Source organism: Nematolebias whitei, chromosome 20 (assembly GCF_014905685.2).
Source record: "Nematolebias whitei isolate Nwh7 chromosome 20, NemWhi1, whole genome shotgun sequence".
Taxonomy (NCBI): domain Eukaryota; kingdom Metazoa; phylum Chordata; class Actinopteri; order Cyprinodontiformes; family Rivulidae; genus Nematolebias; species Nematolebias whitei.
In genome coordinates, this window is record NC_056517.1 from 6,004,058 (window position 1) to 6,010,148 (window position 6,091).

The 6,091-nt window shown below is 39.7% G+C and overlaps 1 protein-coding gene across 1 annotated transcript in view; it reads left to right on the forward strand.

Moving 5' to 3' along the window:
* Positions 1 to 1,293: 1,293 nt before the first annotated feature.
* LOC119426482 (microtubule-associated protein 4-like) overlaps positions 1,294 to 6,091 on the forward strand; it is a 40,674-nt gene continuing 35,876 nt past the window's right edge. The window contains exon 1 of the mRNA XM_037694040.1: positions 1,294 to 1,349. The gene's annotated coding sequence lies outside the window, so the exon portion shown is untranslated. The remainder of the gene's footprint in view (positions 1,350 to 6,091) is intronic.

Sequence of the window (6,091 nt, forward strand, 5' to 3'; positions counted from 1 at the left end):
TCTGACACTATGCTCTAACAGACACTGTGCTCTAATAGACACTGTGCTCTAATAGACACTGTGCTCTAATAGACATTGTGTGCTCTAACAGACACCATGTGCGCTAACAAACACTGCTCTAACATGCATGTTTTTGGTCTGTGGGAGGAAACTGGAGTACCGGGAGAAAACCTAGGGAGAACATGCAAATTCCACCCAGCCATTGCAAATCTGTTTATAAATGATCAATTAAATTAAGAGAAGCAGCAAAAGGCATGAGAAAAGCTCATTAATAAAAATACATCAAATGTGCTATTTTTAATAAATCAGTGCTAAAACATCACTTTTTTATTTTGCTGAAGAGAAAGATAGTGAACACAGAAATACAAGAAATATACTTTGATTAACTAAATGTATGAGAAAAGAGTTGTTTAAGCTGCTTTATTTCCCATCAAATCAGACAATTTACTATTTAAAGTGACAGCATTTTTCAAACTACGAATGATTCAAAAGATAACAATCACAGAATCATTCTGCCAGTTCTATGGGTTTTTATTTACAAACTACCCATTTAATATCAGTGATTAGTACTTTCAGCATTCTAAGAATCCATTTTTTGTGTGTAAAATAAAATACTGAAGTGTTTTTTCTTCAATATTATTCTTAATATAATTATATTTTCTTTATATGTGTAGCATATATGAGTGAATGTAGGAAGAAAGGTGATATTTTCCATATCCTGCATATCGGGTTGGTCCCATTCATGTTGTGGTGGTTATAGGACCGGATAGCAATATTATTATTTTAAGCTAAAGTCAATGTTACATGTACAATTTTTTTCACTTGGCCAAATATACAATTTTGAAATCTGAATCACTTACCTTCAAACTATATCATCCCAAAATAAAAACAAATTTGACTGATTTTTCAACTGTTCAAACACAGGCCTGAATGCTTGTCTGGTAAATAATGTGTTCATTTTTTTACCACTCACATTACTTTTACTAGAAAGTCCGTTTGGTTTGGGGGTGCCACTTTAGAATCATTGGTATTCCCCATCGGCCCCCCTTGAAAACATTCTGGAGACGCCCCTGGTGTCCCGTTACCTCTTCCGATGGCGTCATTGTCCCGTGAAAAGAATAAAGCGTCACTGTACGTGCAAGGTGTCTGTCAAAACATGTGGCTGGATAACTGCGTGGTCGCGTGCACGTGATTTGACCAAAGCATTGTCAGTCAGAGTCCTGGAGCTCCGGTTGGAGCGGAGCTCTTCCGGGATGAGACGATCCTGCAGCTGATGGGGCGGATCGTCGGTTGCGTCAGCGAGGCTCGACAGAAGTCCAACTGCAGGACCAGAAATCAGACAAGTACAGGTGAGTGCAGCCGGAATATAAACCCGGATTATTCATCGTTTGTCAAAGCAGTGAGGGCGGGGCTGGCCTGCGGACAGTTTATTATCAGCGGTGAAATTATGAGGATTATAGGTTAAAGTGACCAGATATCTGAAATTAAATCTAGGGACATTTCCAGCTCGGAGACAAAAAAGAATAAAATGTTATCAAGATGAAATTCATAATCAAGATGACATTAATAAAAGGGGATAGAATGGTTTCATTTATTTTTTACATATTTATGTTCAAACAATAAAAAATCTAATACAGGTAAGTGCCTCTCCACACACATTCCTGAGTAATATTAACAATGATGCCAGAACCAGAAACATTTGTTAATGTTGGTGCGTGTGTGTGTGTGTGTGTGTGTGTGGGGGGGGGGGGTGTCCTCCCCCTGTAAATTTTGATTATTTCCTGCAATCTGGTTAAACATCTACAAAGTTCAAGGTTCTTTATTGTCATTCACATCACATGTGGTACATGAGGTGGAACAAATTTGTGTACTCAAGGTCCCAGTTATACCCAAAAATAGCAAAAGTATAATGTATGCAAAGAAACAATATATAAGAATCTAAGATATACCATCCATCCATCCATTTTCTTTACCCGCTTATTCCATTTTGGGTCATGGGGGTCGCTGGTGCCCATGTCCAGCGATCACTGTGCGAGGGGCGGGGTACACCCACAGGGCCACATAGAGACAAACGAGACAAACAAACATTCACTCTCTCACTCACACCTAGGGACAATTTAGAGTTACCAATCAGCCTAACATGCATGTTTTTGGTCTGTGGGAGGAAACTGGAGTACCCGGAGAAAACCCACGCATGCACGGAGAGAACATGCAAACTCCACCCAGAAAGGCCCCTGGACCGGGGTTTGAACCAAGGACCTGCTCGCTGAGAGGCAGCAGCTCTATCTAAGATATACGCTAAACACTAATAATGTAAAATAATATGGTATATTAAACAGCAGCCTGAACATGAGTCATAGTGAGCAGATAGGTACCGTATGAATACAGCAGCTTTTCAGCAGCACAGATACGTCACATATCACCAGTTAAAGTGGCATTACTGTGATTTTCCTTTTTTCACAGTGATTCTCCTGGTTAGAGATCCATGAGTCTAACAGCCTCAGAGTAGAAGTTGTTCCTCAGTCTAGTGGTTCTACACTTAATGCTCCTCAACCTCCTTCCTGAGGGGAACGGGGCAAAAAGTGTGTGTGCTGGGTGAGTGGGGTCCTTCATGATGCAGGTGGCCTTATCCCTGCATCTGGAGGTGTACATGTCTGTGATGGTGGGGAGGCTGACTCCAACATCTTCTGTGCAGCCTTCACCACTCTCTGCAAAGCTTTTCTTTCTGCAGCTGTGCAGCCTCCATGCCACATGTTGATGCTGGAGCACAGGATGCTCTCCACTGCACACCTGTAGAAGGAGGTGAGGACTGAGCTTCCTAGACCAGCTCGTCTCAGCCGCCTGAGGAAGTAGCGTCGTTTACCTCGTTAAGTAACTCCTTAATGTTTACGTTCCACTTGAATCAATAACTATTTTAGAGCACGGCGCAACACGTGGTTTGAGTATTCTCCCATTAATCAAGTGGAATAAATTTGTTCATGAAGAAATAGAAAACAGCGCTGGGTGAACTAATCTGGTTCTGCGAGGCCTCCTCTGTCTAAAGAGCCATCAACCATGGTAGGCATGGAGGTCTGGACAGAATAAGAGCAGAAAAGATTATGTACAGATAATAGTAACGTTTTTTCTTCTACTTATGGCTGTTCCTTTCTTCAGGGCAAACTAACTCGCACGAAGACTTGGTGAATGTGTTTACACAGGATGCCCTTCCTGATGCAACCACAGACCACCGAGCTACCACAGCCCTCTGTGTGGAGCAGAGACCTGCTATCTAGTGCGTCCAGGGGAGCAGATAGTGGGAGCTGAGGGCCTTGCTCAAGGGCCCATAGAGGAGCAAATGAGGGTGGAGGCAGGTGTGGGTGCTTCACCAATCCCACCCACATTTTAATGTTGTCGGTCCGGAGAAATGAACTGGTGACCTTCCAATCACTGGCCCACCTTTTCTAACCTCAGTGCCACCACTCCCTAAAGATAACACTAAAGTAAAATACTTTAAACATAAGAAATAATACACAATGTAGTAATTTGTTACCTATTCTTTTTATTTGCTCTTCCATTTATTTTATCTAGCCACTAGAATAACTGCCTCTAATTATTTAACAAGTTTCCTCCACTGATGAAATGTTAAAAATCCTATCAAAGATAGAAATAAAAAGTTGTGTGTATATATATATATATATTTATATATATATATATATAAATATATATATATATATTATATAAAATAAAATCTAATAGAATAGAAGGAATGCACATTTAAGCAGATGATGTTCTCTCCCTCCTCAGTTTCAGTTCAGTTCTTGTTTCGTTCAGTTTCTGTCACAGGGGAACTTTCATATGTCCAAACTGAGTTAACAAACATCCAAGACTTATTTTTATTACCTGGACATGATAACTGGCTGACAACAGAAACATTTCCTCCCACAAACCAAACGTTTATCACGGCAAGGCTCAGCCCGGTTCAAATACAATAAATCGGTTCACACATACCCTATCACAGGAGAGCTCCCCCATTGGTGGTGACAAGCTCACTCTGCACTTCTTCTTCTTCTGTTTTAAATGTGGTGCGCTCAGCTCTTCTTCTTCTTTGTCTGTAATGTTAACAGCAGTGCTACCAGCTGCATTAATAGCTTTTGTAGCGCACAACATACTCGTGCTTTCTACTCAGCTCTTGTAATAACAGTCTACACGCAACATTATTTTTTTCTCATTCATAAAACGCTAAAATGATGAAGTCCTTTGGATGATGGATGAAACATCTCAACAAAAAAAAAGAAACCATCCAGATGACTTGACTTAACTTTGTTGGATTTTTTTTAACCTGAATTATTGAGCATGAACTTTGATGTTTTGAACCACTTAGGCTATGGCTGCCTCAGAGGGGTCGACAGGGGAGAGGGAGGGCCCCAGAAACCATCTTATCACCAGCAAACTGGTTTGATTTGAACAACAAGCCAGCTTTGTCTTTTAGTAGCAGGCAAACGTAGCAAGGCAAAGAGCGCTCTGCACTTGAATCTATTGCGTTGCAGATATAGGGAAAAAAAGGTACTCACAAACATATCTATCCTCTGGTGTCTCTTGTGTATCTTTACTACTACCAGTTGTGGTAAACAGTTGAGTTGAAAAAATACATGGAAAATGAGTTTAAGCACTACCGTATTTTTCAGACTATAAGGCACACTTACAATCCTTTAATTCTCTCAGAAATCGACAGTGAGTCTTATAATCTGGTTCACCTTATGTATTAATTCTGGTTGTGCTTACTGACCTCGAACCAATTTTATGTGATACACGGCGCTCAAAAATCTGTCAACATGAACTTGTTTCGCTTAATGCACCTTATAATCTAATGCACCTTATAGTCCAAAAAAAAAAATACGGCAATATTTAATGCTTTTATTCATTGACAATGTCAACAAAGCTGGAACTTTTTTTTCTGATTTGGGTAGAGTGGTTCTAGTTGTGGAATACATGTGAGGAATGGGCCATTCATGTCATAATTTAGTCCTTCACTTCAAATGTAACAACACCCTCGGACAAAAACTGGTTCATCCAAGTAAAGGAAAACAAATAGAAAGCTGACTGGTGTTGTACATGCCATTCAGTAAATGTGGAGTGTTATGACTTGTATATAGTGGGAACGAGGTAACTATACAAACAAATAGCACAACACAGATGAGCCTAACCCTCAGGTGAAGACTCAGAATCAGAATCAGAATAAGCTTTATTATCATTGCACCGAGATACAATGAGAACATGTACGTACAGTCATCCGGAAGATGGACGTAGTGCACGAAGCTGCTGCTATAAGCGCGGCCTCTCTTGTCCTTATTCAGAATAATACTTTTAGATAGCAAAAAGGGAAGAGCCATGAGGATAGATAGTGGTATTACAAAAAAAGATCTTTCACATCTTGTCTATCAGGATACAATTTGAGACATCTAAAAAACTCTACCAGCAAGCACAATTAAAAAACATGATTACATATGCATTTGACGTCAAGGTGTTAAGATTGTACATGAGCATTTTTCAGATTGGCCACAGATCTGAAGATGTTGTTTCATCCATTCCACTGATTCATGTTGTGAGCCTTCTTCAAGGTCGCTCCCACCACGCTGACAAGTCCCAGAAGCCGCATTTTGATGTTGAGTACTCACAGCACGAACCAGTGAGCCACTTTCAATTTAATAAGATGAGGGACACTTTTCTGAAAAGTGTAATGTATAATTTAGACAGAGAACATAATTGGTCTGAGAGGAAATTCAGAAGCCAATTTATGCCAATCAGGAAAGATCATCAAAGTTTGTGGTCTCATGTTTCACCTTTTTTACCACATACAGTGCAACTTTGAGTTTGTTCCAGTACTACTACTTTTACTACTACTACTACTACTACTACTTCTACTACTACTTCTACTACTACTACTACTACTACTTCTACTACTTTTACTACTACTACTACTACTACTTTTACTACTACTACTACTACTACTACTTTTACTACTACTACTACTACTACTTTTACTACTACTACTACTACTTTTACTACTACTACTACTACTACTACTTTTACTACTACTACTACTACTACTACT